This window comes from Rousettus aegyptiacus, unplaced genomic scaffold, assembly GCF_014176215.1.
Source record: "Rousettus aegyptiacus isolate mRouAeg1 unplaced genomic scaffold, mRouAeg1.p scaffold_m13_p_4, whole genome shotgun sequence".
Lineage (NCBI taxonomy): Eukaryota > Metazoa > Chordata > Mammalia > Chiroptera > Pteropodidae > Rousettus > Rousettus aegyptiacus.
In genome coordinates, this window is record NW_023416307.1 from 42,103,143 (window position 1) to 42,125,004 (window position 21,862).

The 21,862-nt window shown below is 35.9% G+C and overlaps 2 pseudogenes; both read left to right on the forward strand.

The window, feature by feature from the left end:
• The first annotated feature begins 764 nt into the window (after positions 1–764).
• On the forward strand, positions 765–883 carry LOC118602154 (annotated as a pseudogene).
• Positions 884–12,595: 11,712 nt separating this feature from the next.
• LOC107518238 lies at positions 12,596–13,191 on the forward strand (annotated as a pseudogene).
• The last annotated feature ends 8,671 nt before the right edge of the window (positions 13,192–21,862 follow it).

Consider the following 21,862-nt stretch of genomic DNA (forward strand, 5'->3'; position numbering starts at 1 on the left):
CTCCTAGTCTCAGCAAGGTGACACTTCCTTCAGAAAGCCTTTATAGACCAGGTTCTCCTTCCTGTGGGGCTGTCCATTGTACCACAAATGTCCTTCATCGCTTCCCTCACCTGGCTTAACTGAAATTTCTGATTCAATGCTTCTGTTTCCCTCGACTGAGCCCCATGAGGGCAGGGACGTGGCCTGTTTTGTTCACCATTCTATCCCATGGGTTGGCACAGTGCTCAGCACATAGTAAACACTCAGTAAACATTTGTCAAGTGGCTAAAAGTGTGACTAAATGAATGAGGGGAGAATGAAGATATTGGTTTGTCTGCCTGGGAGAGAGACTCCCTTTGCTGGTGAGATACTGCCACAAAAAATAGTAGCAAAAAGATCCGAGGGAACAAGCCTGTCAGAAGCACTGAGGCAGTACATGCTGGCCTGAAAAAAGACCAAGGTGTATCATTGAACGAAAAAAAGCACAGAACAGGGTGGGTAGTATGCTGCCATTTGTGTAGTATAGGCATAGCCTACTTTTTGAAGGGTATACGAGAAATTTGTAATAGCGAGTTTCATTTTGAAGGAAGGAAAATCTTTTCAATTTGTACAACGTTTACGTATTGCTCATTTGAAATAAATAAAATTAAAAACAAAAAGAATAGATTATAGGCATAGAGACTTTATGTGGAAAGCTGTACCTGGAAAAAATCAAAACCTACATGTCTGTATGAGGGTTCTCAAGAGAAACGGAAGCAATAGTGTGTGTTTTAATAGACTTATTATTCTACAGCCATGCCACCCTGAACATGCCGGATCTCGTCTGATCTTGGGAGCTAAGTAGGGTCGTACTTGGTTAGTACTTGGATGGGAGACCACCTAAGAATACTAGATGCTGTAGGCATTAAAAAAAAAAAAAAAAAAAAAGAACCAAGGGGGGAAAAATGGCATAGATGATAGAGACTCTGTTCATCCCTCTGGCAACCAAATCAAGGTTGTGATGGTAACAAGGAGCAAACAGCAAGGAAAAATTGCCAGGGATCTAGATGAACAAGCCATGCAGTAGGGAGCAATCCAAGAGGTCACTCTGCAGTGGTGGAGGGTGGGTCAGGGCGAGGACACGGGGCTTCCTAATCTCCAGTGGTTGAGTGAGACAGAGGCAGAGGTAGCCGCAGAAGCCTCTTAAAGTGGCTGGGTTCGGAGCAGCTCTTCACGGTGACGGACCTGAGCACCAGTGCCTGTTCAGCTGCACACAGGGGGCACCAGTCAATCTGACGCATAAAATTAACCATCACAACATCCTACAATGGGGTAATGGAATATAATGTAGCCATTAAGGTGTTAATTTTGAACACTTTAATTTTGAAGGCTAGGGAACATGAGATGGTGGAAAAATAATCCTGGACTACTAGATTGTATCTATAACTGCAACTATAAAATATGTGTACAGATGGATAAAGAATGGAAGGGAATGGGAAGAAATAAAAACAGTACTAAACTGGTGAAATTATGGAAAGACTTTCTTACATTTAAAAAAAATTTAATAATATAATTCTTAAAAATTCAAGAAACCAGAAACCCTAGGCATAGGGGTTTACAAGAAAATGAAACAGATAATAAGAAGCAATGCCTGACGTATTGTCTGCACTCAATAATTATTGAATGAGTGAATAACAACCACTATTTTCAGTTGAGGTCCCCAGAAGCAGATCATGAGACAAGGATTTGAGTCAAGCAGTTTATATGGGAGGTGATCACAGGTAGGTGTGTGGGGAAACTGAGGCTGGGAAGGGAAAGAAGCCAATACAAGGTGCTTTAATGTGAAGCTACCACTGGAGAAGACTGAGTCACAATCTATTGTGGAGCCGTGAACGAATAAATAGAGTAGGTTTCATTTTTGTTTCAGAGGACAAGAAAGGAGTTTTAACCTACTAACTCCCATTTATTATTGGTGAAAAGGTCTGTTCCTGGGAGCATTAACTTCTTGGCATTTCCAGCCAAGGACCAATGATGCTTCTGTGGCTAGAGAAAGTGCACAAGCAGCGAGGCGCAGGTGCCCGCAGTGAGAAGCTGTGGGTTGTATGGAACAATGAGCGATGAAGGCATACGGGTGGGGCACTGACAACCTCTGCAACGTTTACTATTATTGAATCCCTACTGTGACTGTGATTCAGGCACACAGAGAACATTTTCTGGAACCCCAAAACAATTTTACACAGCGAATATTATTAGCATCATGTTTCAGGTGAAGAGACTGAAGATCAGAGAGTTTGTAACTTGTGTAGAGTCAGGCAGGACATGGTACAGAAGCAAGTACTTGAAACTACAAACCTAAGATTTTTTTTTTTTTTAAATTACTTTCGCCGCCTCTCAGTAAACTCAGAACTGGAAACTTCCTAGATACACTCACTCAAAAAGGAAAATGGCGACATTTTAAAGGTAACAACTCAGTAAGATCAACTTCAAAACAGCACAACTATCTGGGTCCAATTGTGCAATCAGTAAGTATTGAAATCTCTAAGAGAGAAAGTCAGCATGGAGAAAGGGCATTACGATGGCGGGAGCACCAAGACCAGCTAAGACTCAGGCCAGGGTCTATAAGCCCACACTTAACACTTTCCTAGACATTAAATAAGAAATCATGACTGTGGAAGGAATTCATAGGTGCTTTAGGAAAACAAACCTGCCTTTGTCATGCCCTCACTCAGAATCCTTCAATGTATAAACATCTCGTACCAGTCTTTCCCTGAGACTCTGATCATTCTCCTTTGAAAATTCCTGACATATAGAATATATATAGTCTATCTTCTGAATATCCCTACCATCGAGGATGCTTTTGTATTTTCTTTTGGTAGTTTGAATTAAGGAAATAATAGTTTTCTCACTTTTCTAAACATAAAATAGTCATAATAGGGAATACAGTTTTTCAGACCTTGCTCTCCAATTCATAGATTCTCCCCAGCAGCTTTTATACTCCTTCCTCCTACTGTTCTATGGGAAACTTTTCAAGATGCCAGCCTAGGATAGGTGCATCTCTTACACACGCACACACACTCACACACACAAGTACATATATATACATATATACATTTATGTTAATCCTTTCACACTGTTTTGAAAGTTAATTTTTCACTGATTTCTGTATTTAAAGGGAATAAACATGTATTAAGGCTCTACCAAGTTCCAGGCACTGTCTTAGTCATGTGAGTAGTACTCCCATCCTCAGGAGGAAAGAGGTCAAGGGACTATGTAATTTATCAAGTAAGGCTCCAACTAGTAAGTGGCAAAGTTACTAGGTGCAGTTTACTTGACATCAGCGTCTATACACCTTCACTAAAGTGCATTTCCTGCCTCCGGTGGAAACTCTGTCCAAGCTCTATATCTATATGCCCAGCATAGTACCTGAAACAAACAGGCCTGTAAGATTTGGGGTGTGAATAAATGAGCCAAAGACATCAAGAAAAATAATAAAAATATGAATGGATGTCACAGAACAAATAAGTAATTGAGAGGAAACATCATCCTAGAAACCTAAATCTCAAAGTATTCATACAAACAAAACAAAAAACAATGCAAGAAAAACAAAAAGACTTAGAACATAGACTAGAAAGAGTCAAGTGCAAACAATATAGGGAACTAGAGAAGGCTAACAATGTGGAAATCATCATGAAAATAAAAATGTAGCTGAATAGAAAAGTATTGCAGCATTCTTTGTGTGATTATTTGTTTGCTTTCTGTCTCCCTTTTGAGACAGTCAGCTGTATGAGGGTAGGAATCATATCTCTCTTGTTTCTCATCTTTTCAATGTTTAACACAGTGCCCGACATAAGGTTAGGGCTTAATATGTTGTTGAGTGAATAAAAGAAAGCTGAGCATGAATCATGAGAAGACATTCAATAATAAATCTCATTCAAAAGATTATGAAAAACAGACAGCTGAGATGGTTCTGAAATGCTGCCCTAAAAGATCAAGTTTACGTTCTTGAATCTTTGGAGTGTATGTGAGTTTTTCAGGAAAGGCATTATTATCAATGCAATGTATTTTGAGTTTGTGACAATTGTAACATTGTCACATTAATTGTAACATTCATTGAACTGTACAAAATGCTTTAAATTGATTACTTACTGGTAAAAAATGATGAAATGAAAAATATGGAGGCAAGTTCAAGTTTAGCTGATGGACATGATTAATGGACCAGGATTATGTACAGCTCTGTTAAGAATTGTATGAGTTTTTATGTGGATCATCTACATCATCAAAGTTGGAGGCTAATCAGAGAGACCAACATGTCTTTCAGTATGTTCCTGCTCTTTCCAATTGTCAGTCTCCCTGACTTCAGGCCCAGCACCGGATGCAGAGGCAACTGATTCCAGTTATGTTAGATCTAAATCCTATAATAAATCCCTGGTATCACCCAAAGCAGTTCTGCTTTCCTTGTTGAAACTTTTACTGATAGCCCTCCCCTGTTCCATTTTTTTTTTTTTCCTAAAAATTCATTTATCCCGCAGAGTTTTCCAATGTCTGGATTTTGGATTTTGCTGATTGTCTCCCCGTAGTGTTCCTTACCATGTTCTTCTGTCCCTTTATTTACTATAAACTGGTGGTTAGATCTGGAGGCTTAATCAGTTTGAGGATTGATTTTTTTAGGGAGAAGAGTAAATATGTAAACAATCGTATGCTTCTATCATATGTATATAATGTCTGTCTCTATGTGATTTTAGCAGTCATTGGTAATCAGTACTGAGATCCATTATTTATCGTTGTTTGCAAAGTGGCAGTTTTACATCATTCTTCTTCATTTATTCGCTGGAATATTTCTATAAAGAGAAACTTCTTATCAATTCTTTGTTTACTCTGAGGTACAATTCATATCAGAAACACAGGATAAATGTTTGCTTTTTCCCCCTTTTAATTACCAGAGTTCAAAATAATAATTTGATTCCCTGGCATCTTCCAAAAGTGACTAATAAGTTTTGTTGTTTTCTTTAAGGATCATTGTAAACTTGTGAACATATTTCAGATATTTTAAATAATTGCATTATTTTTACGAACATTTTTAGGCAACGGACGCATCTTCACATTGGTTCCCGGGCCATTTTAACAAACCTTCAGTAGCCTTTAATGGCTTTCTTATTTTTTGACATGTTTCAGGCTCAATTTACATATTTCCTGCTCCAGAAATGAAATCAATCATTTCTCTGAAGAACTCAAGTTTCTTTATGTATGAATTGAATTTTGGACACTACAGTCTGGGTAGGGTGCTCACTGTTACTTGACTGGACCTTGTTGCTAAGCCTTTTCAATAAACATAGCTAGGAAACACTTTTTTTTTAATGATAAAATACATCATGAGTTTATAGTGATATTTCGATTCAAATTCAATATTACAAGATTTTTACCTAACTTCATCTATCTTAGTCTATCTCCACTTTTTTTCCTTACACTGAAAAACCAACATAATCACTCTTTGCTTTATCCCATAATGCACACACCACAATCTTAGAATAACAATACTGACACTATCAGAAACATTATAATTATTGAAAACAGTTTAAGGTTTTTTTTTTTCAGTTATTCATCCCACTAAGACTATATAGTTAAATTTCAGCATTTTGAACTTATTTGAAATGATTCATATTTGTATGATTATGCCATCAACTCAATATACAGTTAGGTTTATTTATTTCATTTTGCTTTTGATTTTAGGGATTGCTTTTTTAAATTACATATTTTATGATTATATAAAATGTTTACATGATTCTAAAGTGAAATGTATCGAACAAGATATCATCAGAGAGTTTTAGCTTCTGTTCCTGTTTCCTCTAGCTTTTCCACCCCTCTAGTATACCAAACACTTTTTTGGATTAATTTTTTTCATTTACTAATATGTCCAGGATATCACTCTATAAGATACATAAATGTAGTCTTTGTTTCTTTTTACATCTGCATGATATTCCATTGTATGTATATACCATAGTTAATCCTCTCAGTTCTCTCTTAATGGCCATTCTATTGGGTTATTTTTAGCCTTCTATTGTAAATAATAGACTGACCTTTAAAAATAGTTGATTTAAATATTGGAACCACCTATAACCAAGTTTGTTGGTTGTCTTTGAGGAAAGTACTAAGCAGGTTGTATGAACCTAGAAACGAGATTCATATGTTTCAAGTCCCCAACTTTCCCAAGTTTTGTTTTTGCATATTTGTTTAGAGTTTCTCTATGTAATATTGAAATATTAATAGTATTTAATATAAACTTTGTTAGACTTTATCATGTATAGCAAGAACATAATTTTGTGAAATATTTGTTTTTTATATACACTTTATTAGATCACAATGTAAAATGTATTTTTTACTGTGAGTCACAGTTAAAAAGCACACAATCTAAAGAGGATGGAATATACATAAATACCGATAACTAAGATGGATTTAAAAACCTTTCTCAGCCCCAGCTTTTCTGAAGATAGAGGCACCAACCTCCCAGACCAAGAGGTCATGTTCTCTGCTCCGATTCTAGCCTTGTCATCTCTTTGGGCCTGCCTAGTTTTACGCACATCTCCCTACACTGTGCTCTCATGGCCTGGCTGTTGCAGCCTCTCATCCCCACTACCCTTTTTGTCACTCATGTCTTTTTGTCATCTCTGTCACTGAGGAAGTGAAGGAAGGCCTTCTCCCACATACTTTAAAGCCTGTTAAAGAGACAGTAAGACATCACAATCTCACCCCTTGGTTTCTTTCAGCATGTTGACCAGTATAACTGTTTATTAAACCATTCACCTTTCCTACCCTTAAAAATATTCTGTCAAACACATTCTCCACTAGCTACTGCCATATCTTTCTCTTGTCCTTCACAGCCAAATTTCATCATCTCCACCTGTTCACACTCCACTCATGTGACAGCCCACTGCAGTCACTTTGCTCCGATTCCACCTTAATGAACAGTTGCCATGGTCATCAGTCTTCCCAGCTGGCAGATTCTGCGGTGCTATTGAGTTGTCATCCAGCTTGAATGCTCTCGTTTTTGAACCCCTCCCTTGCCTTGGCTTCCATAATAACATTCTCCTTTTCTCTGGTGATTCTTTCTGAGTCTCTTTTCATGCCACTTAGATGTGAATGTGCTCCATTTAATATAGCTTATTATATTTTCCTTTCAAATACAATAGGAATACATGCTAATTGAAACCAGTCAATATGCACAGATGTGGACGTAGGAAAGCTATCTATGTCTTTTTCTGTATTTAGAACTGATTTAGGATTCTAAAATTATGAGAGATGTTAAATTTAAAGACTTATCAGAGTAAGCCCTGATTCTATGACTTAAATGGAAGTATGTCTACATTGCAGAGAAAATTGAAGAGAGAAAGGCCAATTAGGAGGTAGTTACTATATCCAGGTGAGAGAGCACAGTGGCTTGTGCAGGAGATTAGCAGTGAAGATGGTGCAACAGACCCGTTCACTATATATTTAAAAGATTTGAATCAGTAGGGCAGAATGATAGGATAAAGGAGGTGGAGAAAAGGAGGAGTCAGTATGCACTCCAGGTTTCCAGGTAAAATGTGTGGGAGAATGAGAGTGATGCAGACCAAAATACAATGTGGGAGGAAGACCTGGTTTGAGGAAGAAGTTGGTAATTCAGTTTGAGCATGTTGAGTTCTAAATGCCAGGGAGATATCCAAGGAGAAAAGTTCTGTGGCCATCTGCATACAGGAACCTGGACTTGGGAATTCAGAGAAAGGAGTTATCTGCTTATTATGACAATGGGGCCATAGTCACAAATAAGCTAATGTCAGGAGATAATGTACAGTAAGAAGAGAAAATGGCCCAGGATAGAACCAGGATGGTCCTTGCATTTCCGTGTGGACAGAAGAAGGAGAATATCGCTAGAACAACCACCATTGCTTTCTTGTCACCATCTGCTACTCTCCATTGCAACCAGCTGGTTCTGGCTGCTTATAATGGGCTAGAATGTACTGTGCTAAGTGCTGAAGATATTAAGACAAATTAATTATATTTTTAAAAAATTTTCCAGACCAGCAGAGGAACATAACATGTCAATAAGTAAGTGCATACTTTAGTAGAGTTCTGAACCCTGGTCCATAGAATGTGTTAATCGTGCCTTTTTATTTTTTGTATTTCTGATGCTTTGACATCTAGGGCTTTGCTGACCCTGTAGAGACTGCTCCTTCCAGGACTAGCCAATTCCTAGAGATATTAAAGTGCTTGGGGCAGTAGTCCAGTTCTCATGGGTGTGCTCCAGCTTATGCCCCTCACAGATGACCAGGTGTTGGAGTTGGTATCGCCAGGAATCTAGTACCTCACTCACATGATACTTAGATTCATAGTCAGTGGTTTTTAGTACAGAGATGATGTGGTATTTTCAAGGTCTGGACAGAACAGGGACTAGGAGAAAATAAGAGTAGACATGCCTGAGCAGCTAGTAGAAATATGAAGGTCAATGTGATTTTGTATCATGGGGTTAAGAGCTCCAACGTCATAATCCTTCATGTTATATAGAGTAACCATTCTGTTTATAGTATTATCCTTGAGGTTCTCCAACTGAGACTGTAGTTAGGTTTCTCTCTAATCTAGCTTCCAGCAAGAAGCAAACATACAGTGGTATAGTAGGCCATGGCCAACCCATCTGCACATGGAGTCCGTGGAGGTCACCCAAGACTGTGACTTAGCAAGTGGAACCACTAAACAAGGAGGGGCCAAAGTGTTTCCTGGACAGTAGTGGGTTGAGGAGAAAATCCAGTGTCCCTTATCTCCCACCAGCCAGGAAAAAAAAAAAATGTGGTTTCTCAGACTTCTCCACAAACCTGATCTTATGTTTCTAGAAATGGCCTAATCTTCAGAACAAAACAAAACACAAAACACACTATCTGGAGGAACTTCCAGTTAATTGTCTAAATCTCTTAAACACTGAAAAAAAAATAATGAAACAAATGAACTTAACTGTGAAGCAAGTTAGTGGTAAAGACACATAAGGGAACTAGAAAGTGAATTTAAAACAGTAATTCGATTGCTTATCCCAGTGGGACATACCCTAAAGACAAAAAGAACTGCTTACAATTTTTTAAACTTTTTATGTCAATCATATTGTTGGTAGTGGTATTGGTATTATTGTTCTGAGACTGTTGAATGTGTGTCATGGGATGAAGAAAATGAGTTAATGATGTGATATTCTAGTATCATTCCCAGCGTCTCTGAGAACCAGGATTCTTAGCATGGGAAAAAGAAAATACAGATGTAAGACAGAAGTTAAGTATAAACCCTGAATTTGAATTAGAAATGTCATTATAAACTCAAGATGAATTTATCTTAGGAAAAAAAAAAAAGTATTTTCTAGTTCTGTCCATTTCAAAGGCCTAAACACAAGGACTCACATGTAAAAATTATGCTGGTACCAAGACCGTGATCTTACGATGTTATTTCTCACTAAAAGAAACTAGGATTCCTTGGAGAATTGGCCAATTCCATGTCTGGGCAGCCTGTAACACCAAACAGAAAGAGAGTTATCAAAGTCCAGTGAGGTCCTGTCAAAAGGAAGCCAACTTTGTAAGAGCCTCCCACTGGCCAAATATGGAGTAATTTATGTGTCATATCAATATGTTTAAGTCAATAACAGTTCATAAAAATACTAAAAATTAGTCACTGTTAGAAGATGCAAGTGAACAATTTATTATTTTGAGAACTGCTAAATAAAGGGAATGAATTATCACTTATTCTGTTTTTTTATTCTTTATGAATGATGCCATTGAGTAACTAAATAATAGATAAGAAGGGTTCTTTACAAAAGTACTCCAGCTGATAAGTGAAAAAGTCATAATAAAACATCTGATGAATATATAAAGACTTTGAATATCAATGTTTGGAAGTCTTAATGTATTAATGGATCTACTTATTGATGTTCAATAGCTCCTAACATCACAAACAGAGATAACTAGACATAATGTATCTCCTAATGCAATACCACCCATAAAGTTGTGCCCGAAAATATTTACCCTGAACACGACCAGGCTTCTACATTCAATTAGCAATTTACAAGGGGAAGAAATCAAAGGATAGAAACACATGTTAAATTGAACCATGGGAATGCAGTCAACAAAATGAAGATTGTGGGAAACTCTTCAGGACAAATGAGCTATTTTCTTAAATAAATAAATTTCAAAGAAAAAAGAAAGATGAAGGAGGAACCTAGGGTAAAGTAAATTAAAAGACATGTTCAAAAAATCAGAATGTAAAAAAATCAGAGATCTTGTTTTGATCATGGTTCAAGCAAATTGTAAATCATACTTAAATATACAAGCATAACTTTTGAGACAATTGCAAACTGAACACTGGTAGAATATTTGATAGTATTAAGAAATTATTGACCATTTATCTAGATATTGTGATTTACTTTTAAAACAGCTTTTTAAAATTTAAAAACAAGTCCTCAAGGCAGCTGGTCTTGGTTTCTGGTGTGGTTTCTTGAGACAACTAAAAGCACAACATCTGTGGATTTCTTGCTGAATCTTAACAGGTGGCCCCAGAGGGGCACAGGCTGGGGCTAAACTTGACCTGTAGCTGAACCCCTCTCAGGTCTGTGCCACTAGACACCTACCACACCAAGCCTCACTAATAAGATGGGGAGTCTTAAGAGCTTTGCTTAGTACATAGAGACAGACACAGAAAGGCAGCCAAAATGGTAAAACAAAGAAGCAGAAACCATATGAGAGAACAGAACAGAGATTCAGAAATAATAGAGTCAAGCAAGCTAACATTCGTAGTTCAAAACACTGGCCATAAAGATGCTCAATGAACTTATGGGAAGTGTAGATAAATTCAGTGAGAACTTTAACAAAGAGATAAAAAACATAAAAATGGAAATGTAAATTATAAAAGGGAACCAGTCAGAAATGAAGAACACATTATCCGAGATGAGAAGTATATTAAATGGAATAAACAGAGTGAATAAAGAAGAGGATCAAATGACCTATATAGTGGATAGGAAAGCCAAGGATACTCAATCACAATGGCGAGAAAAAAGAAGCCAAGACTATAATAATAATTTAAAGAGCTTATGGGACACTATTAAATGTAAAAAATATCCATGTCATAGAGGTACTAGGAAGAAAAAAAAAAAAGACACTGAAAAGCTATATTAATAAATAATGATGGAAAACTTCCCTAACCTGGTGAAGGAAATAGACATAAAACCCCAGGAAGCTCAGAGAATCCCCAAAACCAGACACTCAAAGAGGCCCACACCAAGACACGTGATAATGAAAATGCCAAAGGTTAAATACAAAGAGAGAATCTTAAAATCAGCAAGAGAAAAGCAGATAGTTACCTACAAGGGAGCATCTATAAGACTGGCAGCTAATTTCTCAAAAGAATCTATGTAGGACAGAAGGGCTTGACAAAAAATATTTGACGTGATGAAAACCCAGGATCTACAACCAAGAACACTTTATCCAGCAAAGCTATCATTTAGAGTTGAAGGACAGATAAAGAGTTTCTCAGACAAAAATAAGCTAAAGGAATTTATCACCACCAAGCCAGTATTACAGGAAATGTTGGAGGGACTTCTTTGAGAAGAAAAAATATGTATCAAAAACAGGAATAACAAATGGTAATAACTACATTCCTATCAACCATTACTTCAAATGGAAAAGAATTAAATGCTCCAACCGAAAGATAGAATGGCTGAAATGATAAGAAAACAAGACCCCTATATATGCTGCATACAAGAGACTCACTTCAGATTAAAAGACACACACAGACTAAAAGGAAGGGGATGGAAAAAGATACTACCTTGATGAACCTAGAGGGTATTGTGCTGAATGAAATGGGTCAGATAGAGAAAGACAAATATCACATGATTTCACGTACATGTGGAATCTAAAAAACACAAATCAACAACGGAAGCAACAAAAGCAGAAATAAACTCATAGATACAGAGAATGTTTGGGGGGATACTAGATGGGAGAGGGGTTGAGGGAGACAAAAAAAAAAGGCAAAGGGATTACGAGGTACAAATGGATAGTTGCAGATTAGACATGGAGATATAGAGTGTAGCACGAGGAAGATGGTTAATAATGTTGTGATAAATATGTAAGGGGGAAGAGGGGGACTAGATTTAATGGAGTGATCACTTTGTGAATTATGTGGATCTCTGATCACTATGCTGTACAACTGAAATGTATATTATTGTATGCCAACTATAATTGAAAAAAACTCATTGATTTGTACCATGTACCATGTAAATATAAGTAACTAATTGTCTATTATATTTCAATAAAGAAGGGAAAAACACAAGTCCTCAAAATTTAGTAATGCATACTAAAACTTACAAATAAAATGTTTTAGATTTTCTTTAAAATACTATGGGGACGAAGCAAGTAGCTGAAGAATAAATGACATAAGCATGGCTGTAAGTTATTGTTAAAGATAGTAATGAACACTTGGGTGTTCATCATACTATTGTGTCTCCACAATATAGGTTTAAAATTTCTCATAATAGAACTGCCATCTTGCATCCCCAAGTATGTGTACTTATTCTCAGCTGGTCTGCCCAAGATCCCCTGAGTGCCAACTCTAGTTCCTCACTTGGCCCCATTTCTACTACGAGATGAAAGAAACTGCCATGAACCAGGAGAAACTCATCCAACTGCAGGCACAAGTGCACGCTGGTGGGAAAGGAACTGCTTTCAGAAAGGAGGTGATTCACAAAACAGCTACAGTAGATGATAAGAAAACAAAAACAAAAAACAAAAAACAAAACAAAAAAAAAAACTTCAGTTCTCCTTAAAGAAGTTAGGGGTAAACAATATCTCTGTTATTTAAGAGGTGAATATGTTCACAAACCAAGGAACAGTGATGTACTTTAACAATCCTAAAGTTTAGGCTTCTCTGGTGCAAATACTTTCACCATTGCAAGCCATGCTGAGACAAAGCAGCTGACAAAAATGCTGCCCAGCATCTTAAGCCACCGCGGTGCAGACAGTCTGACTAGTTTAAGGAGGCTGGCTGAAGCTCTGCCCAAACAATCTGTGGATGAAAAAGCACCACTTGCTACCAGAGAAGAGGATGATGGTAAAGTTCAAGATCTTATGGAGGATTTTGATGAAGCTTCCAAGAATGAAGCAAATTGAATTGAGTCAACTTCTGAAGATAAAATTTGAAGAAGTTACTGAGAGCTGCTATTTTATATCATGACAGCTTTTTAAATATTTTTTTTCGTGGATCTGATTAAATCTTGATCTCTAATATTTTTAAGACCAAGACACTTGGACACTGCAGGTCTTTTCAGTTTTTGCTTATATGCAAATCATTCTTTGCAGCTAATTAAGGTGAAAAAGCCTGGGAATAAAATTAGAAATAAAAGTTAATAAAATTCTTTGCCTAGTAAAAAGCAATCCCATAATAAAAAGTTAAACAAAAAAATAAAGGAATTGCCAATATAGTAAAATACCACAGAGAGGTCAAATAAGATGTGAGATAAGGAGATTTCATTTATTTTGTCAATCAAGATATCATTGGTGGCTTTTTCAGAGCAGTTTCAATGGAAAAGTGAGGACAGAAGACAATGTGCAGTAGGTTAAAAAGTGAATGATTTAGAATAATTTTATTCCTTCACGTTAGCAGAGAGTTTCTCACTCCTACTCCCTTTCTACCTTTACAATTATTGAAAATTCCAAACCAAGAATAAAGTGAGGATAGAATAATGAACCTCCATGTACCTGATGGTAAAGTTCAAGATTACCCAGCTTCAGTAATTGTCAGCATTTTGCCAATGTTGTTTCATTTGCACACCACCGTTTTTTAATGAACCAATTTAAAGGGAATGCCAGATATTATTTCATTTCACTTGTAAATAATCTAGTATTCATTTCTGATTGATAAGGACCTTTCCTTATTAACATAAAGCAATTAGCACATTTAACAAAATTAAAAATAACTTAAAAAGGATTTCTTAACAAGACATAAAAAGCACAAATCACAAAGAAAAAGTTTACATATATATTAACATTTAAGATTTAAAAATTCTGTTTAACAAAGATCATTACAAAAAAGGGAAAAGATAGGCCAAAAAAAGATAAATGCATATAATAAACAAAGATTGAAGAGGGACGACAAACCAGTAAGAAAAAGGCAAACAATCCAACAGCAAATGGTCAAAGAATATGAGATAACTTATAGAGGAGGAAATTAAGGTGCCAACAAACATATGAAAAAATGCCCACTTCTCTAGTAATCAGGAAGAGGCAAATTAAGGCCACGAAGAGATACTGTTTTATATCTTTTATAGAAACAAAATTTAATCTAATAAAACTATATGTTGGCAAAAATGTAGACAAATGGGATTCTCAGGTACTGCTAGTGAGAATGTAAATTGAACAGTCGTTGAACCGAAATTTGGAAACAGCTACCAAAGCTGAAAAAAAAGGTACACCCTATGACCCAGCAATTCCCTTCCTAATGGTAAAGTCCATAAAAACCTTGCATGTTTGCATAAAGAAACAGATGCAAGAATGTCTGTTGCAGCATTGTTTTCAATAGAAACAAATGGAAACGACCTAAATGTCTAATGATAAAAGAATAGATAAATAAATAGTGCTTTATTCAAATAACGGAATACTAAAAAGAAGTTAAAATGTGTCAACCTCAAAAAACATGTTAAGTGAAGAACACAAAATGTAGGAAAAACAAAGTATTACATCATTTATGTAAAGTTTATAATGAATAATCGTATACATTGTTTATAAAAACATATACACATAAAATAATAGTATATAAATACGTATGGGAATGATGGATGTCAATTTCAGGATACCAGTTACCTCTGAAAAAAAGAAGTCAACACAAGGGGCTTTTTTAATTTTTAAAAAATATCTAAGAGTAAAACCTAAAAATCTGAAAGATTAAGAGCTAGTTGGGCACATGAATATTACATTTTTACTCTATACTTTTTTATACGTTTGAAATATTGCTAAAAGGAAAAAAAAAATAGTGAATAGGGAGGTAAGGAAGTGGAATCCATGAGGATTTTGGCTCCGAAGTCAAAGGCAGAGGACAATAGCTAGAAGAGAAAGAAGGGCCAAACTCCTAGGAGCCACAAGTTTTGAAATGCTGACCGGTTAAAGGTCAAACCATGCTGTTTCACTTTTTATTATCCCCGTCCAGTTTGACAAATAATACTTGGCAAATAAGTAAGCACTCTATGACTTTTGCTGAATGGATGAATGGAGTTAATAGCCAGAATTGCTTCCAAAGAAATAGTTGGCATCAATAAGATATATAGTTGAACATTCCTTTTTAACAAGGTGGCTCAGAATTTCCTGAATAAATTCCTCTAGGGACAGTTGCTTCCCTCGCGAAAAAAGCCATATCCTCTGACTAAATGGGGATTTCTGCCACGGTTGCTAGCACTGATTGCAATTCAGCATTCTTTCTTGATTAAAACCCTAACATAATTAGATATCTTTTTTAAACAGCTTTATTGAGGTATAATTTACAATCATAAAATTCAGCCATTGTTGTAAGGGTATAATTCAGTGACTTTTAATAAATTTATAGAACTGTACAACTCTCGCCATAATCCAGTTTTAAATATTTCCTTTACATCAAAAAACAACCTCAAGACAATTGGTAGTTAATCTTTCCTCCCATCCCCAGCCCCAACCTACCATTGGTTTTCCATCTGTTTCTATAGATTTGCCTCTTCTGGGCATTTCACATACATGGAATCATCCAATATATAGTTTTGTGTCTGGCTTCTTTCACTTGGCGTTTTTGAGGTTCATCATGTTAAAGCATGTGTTCTAACTAGAATTACATTTCTTTTTATTGCCAAATAGTATTTGATTATATGGCTATACCATATTTTGTTTATTCATCAGGTGATGAACATTTAGGTCATTTCCAGTTTTTGTCTACATGAAGAATGCTGCTATAAACATTTGCATACATTTTTTGTGTGTGGATATATGTTTTCATTTCTCTTGGGCAGATTCCTAGGAGTGGAATGGCTGGGTTGTATGACAAGTTTATCCTTTTAAGAAACTTTCCAGCTCTTCTCCAAAGTGGCTGTACCATGTACATTTCTACTAGCAATGCATGAAGGTTCTCATTTTTTCACTGCCTCATCAACACTTGTTACTGTCTTTATAGTTATAGCCGTTCTAGTGGGAGTGAAGTAGTATATCACTGTGGTTTTAATTTGCATTTCCCTAATGTCTAATGATGTTGAGCATATTTTCATATATTTATTAGCCATTTGCCTGTCTTTTCTCATGAAATGTTTAGAAAAGTCTTTTGCCTGTTGTTGAAATTGAGTGTTTGTCTTTTTATTTATTCTTTTTTACCTTAAAACAACACAAATTTATTATCTTACCGTTTGCATGTCACAAGTCTCAAATGAGTGGCAGAGCTGTGTTGCTTCTGGAGGCTTAGGGGGAAAATTCATTTCCTTGCCCTTTTCACTTCTAGAGGCTGCCCCCAAGTCCCTGACTCAGCGTTCCTCATCATTCTGACCTCTGCTTCTGTCCTTGCAGCTCCTCAGACTCTCACCCACCTGCTTCCTTCTTATAAAGCCCCTATGATCACATTGGGCTCACCCTAATAATCCAAGATTATCGCCTATCTAACTGAATCACATGTACAATGTCTCTGTTGATACGTAAGGTGACATATTCACAGATTCTAGGGGCTAGAATGTAGACATCTTTGGGGGCCCTTATTTTGCCTACTATACCCTGTCAAGTTTTCCAGATGACAGTACTCTCTTGAACAGTGACCCTCATTTGGCTGCTTGAAAGGCAAAGCCTTCTGCAAACATCTGTGTCTATATCAGGATCCTCAGGGAGAAGATAAGAACAAAGAAATGTTTTCAACTAGTGTTCCTGACCCTGAGTTAGCTTTGCTCAAATGGCTGCTCAAGCCTCTCATCCCTAGATACATCCCACAACAAAAAGGACCACTTTCTAGTAAGCTTGGGGAACAAGGCATTTGTAGTCGACCTCACTGGATACTCATAGTTCATATGAGCATAGCAGGGGTCTTGACCAGTCCTTCAGTAAAGAAACCTTTTTAATTTATTTAACCATGAGTTTTAGCATTTTATCTTTCACATAACATTTCATGGGACACTGTGGGAATGCTGCATTAGATTGTCCTTGAGTGTTTGTCTTTTTCTTATTGAAATGAAGAGCTATTTACATATTCTGGATATAAGTTATTTCTCAGAAATGTGATTTGCAAATATTTTTTCCCTGTCAATAGCTTGTTTTCTCATTTTCTTAATGCTACCTTTGATACTATAGAAGTCACTATAAGTTATTAGAGGTATTTAAAATTTAAACTGAAGCAAAATTATACAATATAAGATAAAAATTCATTATATTTTCTGTTCTATTTTCATACAGCTAGAAATGCAGTATAAACTGCTTCTATTTACAGTAGTAATAAAATTTTCATTGACTTGACTTGGAATCAAAGAGATTTATTCAAAGTAAACAATGAAACTAATGGGATAAATATAGGCAGAAGAGTTAAATCTTGCTTGAGAAAGATTGATGGAGTAAAGATGATACATTTTCAAAGTGAATATATAAATTCAATAACCATTTTTAGTACATAATCATCTAAAGAAATTTATAAGTATTGAGACACTAGAGTTAATGTGTGAAAAAGAATTAGCTTGGATTTCTGCCTGATGCCATACATTGTAATAAGCCACAGGTGAATCTTCAATTTATTCACTCTATTTCAGTTATATTACTACATAAAAATTACCCCAAAACTTAGTGGTGTAAAACAACAATAATTTATTTTGCTTTCAGCTTTTTACCATTGAGTATGATGTTTGCTTTGTGTTTTTCATATAGGCTTTTATTATGTTGACGTAACTTCCTTCTAGTCCTAGTTCATTAAGTACTTTTTATCATGAAAGGGTGTCGAATTTTGTCAAATGCTTTTTTTGTGTGTGTGCATCAATTGAGATGATCATGTGCTTATTTTTCCTTCATCCTGTTAATGTGGTGTCTTACATTGATCAATTTGACATGTTGAACCATCCTTGCATTTCAAAAATAAATCCCATTTCATCATGGAGTATAATCATTTAATATGCTGCTGGATTCAGTTTGCTAATATTTTGTTGAGGATTTTTGCATCATTGCTCATAAGGGATATTGGTCTGTAGTTTTCTTTTTTGCAGGAACTAATGCTAGCCCATAAAATGAGTATGGAAGTGTTCCTCTTAATTTTTTTGAAAAATTGGCGAGGGTTGGTGTTATAAGAAGATCAATTTTTCCTCTTAAAGAAGTGGGAATGTCATTTTGGACTGCTTTGAATATAGAAAACTAAATAAAAGAGAGAGAAAAAAACCTTTAGGCAATCAAGGGTGCCCTGTCCTGCCCAGTCTTTCGTGTTGCATTGTAAATGGGCCCGGCCAAAGTCCTTCCAGGGCATCATGGCTGAAAGGATTCTCTGCCTTACTTCTCTCTAGAAATCAACTCCAGTGTCATTTCTTCACCTTGTTTTGAACAAGAAATAACAGCTATAACATCAATCATCCACTCTGCCTCAAACTGGCCACTGAGGAGCTTTGGACATTTCCAAAGTTCAAAACTAACTCAAAAGATGAAAAATACACTCCTTGAGAAAACTCTGAGAGAAAATTCAGAACAATACCTCCAGAAATTATCAGAACTGTAACTTATTTCTAAGTGTCCCTGGGTTGGGTGAGATGTCCCTATAGAGTTATAATAACTTCCCCCATACACTTGGATACGCTAGCTGGAGTTGGGTTTTGGTTAGCTACAACAACAGTCTTAGCCAATACACTGTGGTTCAATATTCTGAGACCTGCTATTGGTCATGTCATGGCTCAGTGCACCTATGACCCCATGTAAATATTTAGAATAGATGACTTGTGGATCTCCCTTTCTGTTAACTTTTTTTTTTATAATAGTTTTATTGAAATATTATTTACATGCCATACAATTCACCCTTTAAATGTGTACATAATTCAGCAGTTTTTAGTATATTCACAAAGTTGTGAAATCATAAATACAATCAATTTTAGAATATTTCCATCAACCCAGAAAGAAAACCCATATTTTTTATCCATAAGCCCTAATTCTTCCATTTTCCCTATCCATAGGCAACCACTAATCCACTTTCTGTCTTTATTGATTTGTCCATTTTGGACATTTGGAACCTTATAATATGTGGCACTTTTCACCTGACTTCTTTCACTTAGAATAATGTTTTCAAGGCTCACCCATGTGTTGTGGTATTCCTTTTTATTGCTGAATAATATTCCATTGTATGGATGTAGCACATTTTATTTATCCATTCTTCGGTAAATGGATATTTGGGTAGTTTTGATTTTTTTTTTTTTTGGCTACTATAACCAATGCTGCTATGAACTTTCATAAACAAAATTTTGTAAAGACATATTTTGAATTATTTTGGATTTACACATAAGAGTGGAATTACAAAGCATTAAATTGTTCTTGTTTTCCAGTCCTGCCTGCTTTCATTCTTATTTTATATTTCTGGCTTTGGTAACATATCTTGTCTTGCCCAACTTCCAACTTTGGCCCATAGCCTGTAGCCTCTTTTAGAGTTTTCTCTTTCCCACGAAGGACAGAGCTCCTCAGTTACTCTGGTTCCCATCTTTATCTTACCTATCTCCACAGCTCCCAACAACTCATCCAGCTGGTCTATCCATTTACATGGTCAGCCCTGCCCCAGTTCTCCTACTCCATACTTTGGAGTATGTCAGTCCTCAGTTGAATCTTGACTCAACTGCTTAATATATGGTATTCCTACCTTTGCTTGAGGGATTACCTTCTTCCAGGCATTAGTCCAAGCGTTTTATATACAGGATCTCATTTAATCCTAACAGTTAGGTGTTTTAACTGTTACTATCATGTTACTATCAGATAAGTAAACTGATACTGAGAGAGTTTAAATGACATGCCTCAGGTCAAGCATCCATAGCCTCCATTCAAACTTGGTCTCCTTTTCAGACTGCAACATTGCCTCCTTCTCTTTCCATCAAAACTTTCTGGTCCTCAGGCTAACAAATATACATGAAAAATGTTCAATGACACTAGTAATACAAATGCAAATTAAAACACAAAACAGTCTATAGCTATGCCACCCTGAACAAGCCCAATCTCAGATAATCTCGGAAGCTAAGCAGGGTCAGGCTTGATTAATACTTGGATGGCAGACCACCTAGGAATATCAGGTGCTGTAGGCATTTAAACACACACACACACACACACACACACACACACGAGATACTATTTGCCCCCTTACACATTAGTAAAGATATTAGAAGTATTTGGTGAGTATTAAATGAAGCAGACACTGGTAGACATGTACATTGATACAGTTTTTTTTGGAGGTCAGTTGAGTTATATGTATTACAAGCTATAACAATATATTTATCTTTTAGTTTTGGAATTTCAAGTCAAAAATCTTACTCTAAGGAAATATGGACAAAAAATTAGCATTGTCAATACTCATTGTATCTTTGAATTTACAAAACATGTATATCTTATGTTTATTTTTTTAATGAAAGAAAAATATATACAGTATATGTAAATGCATGCAAAAATATGCCATAAAGACTCTAGAATACAATATACCAAAATATCGACTATAGGTGACTTTGAGTGGTGAGATTAAGAATTATTTTTTGTTTTTTTCTTTTACTCTCCATATTAAAATTTTTTCTTTAATAAATATAATTTTGGTAAAAGATATATAGCTATGGAGATAAATTTATCTCCTTTACAGCTGAAACAAGAATTCCCTTGCAGCAAGAGTTCTAACTGTTCGAGGCTCAGAGGAACAGTCATTAATCAGTCTTCCTGAAACACTTACCCAGCTAGACAACTTGGAGCTTGTCAGGAAATCCAAGAAACTAAATATGAACAGGCATTGAAGTGGAACCATGAAGGGGAAAGTTTTGTGAAAAGCTGTTGTAGCTACTACATCTGTGGGTCTTCCACTGAGCATCCAGTGGGGCTGCTGTTGGTTATCAGGGAAGCATTTGGGAAGATGAGTTATATGTATTCATGAGATAGATTACATGTTCATGGAGAAGAAAAGACTGAGGACAAACAGGGACATGCCAGACCCTCATATGTCCTTCACTGTCTTTAATCTCTGTGTCTCATCAGTGATAAGAGGCTGCTGATTCACCTCCACCTTCCAAATATTGTGCAGTTTCCTCTTTTGGTCAGTTCTAATTGGGAACTATACAGGGAAGGGGATTCTAAGAATCATAGTTCCTAGTATAACCAGGTTGACAATAGCATTATCTAACACAGACTCATAGTCTGTATAAAGAACCGCTACAAATCAATAAGAAAACCAGAATATAATACAGTTTTAAAATAAATAAAACACCAATCAGGCACTCTCAAAGAAGACAGGGAAATACAAATTAAAATCACAATAGTCTACCACCATACACCCATCATAATACCCAATGTTGGTGAAAATATGTAGGAACTCTTAAATGTTGCTAGTAGGAGTGTACATTGGTTCAACTACTTTGAAAAACTGTTTATAGGAACTACTAAAACTAAATATATATGTATCTTATAATCCAATGATTTTACTCCTGGTTTATACCCAAGTGAAATAAGTGCAAATGTCCACCAAAAGATATTCAAGACTATTCATAGTAGCCTCATTCATGATAGCTTCAAACTGGTAACAACCCATATAACCATCAAAAGGAAAACGGGCTAATAAATTGTGGTATATACATAAATTGGAATACTACACAATAATAAAAAATGAACTACTATTGTACATGCAAAAACATAGCTAAATGTCACGAATAAATTGAGCGAAAGAAGCGAGT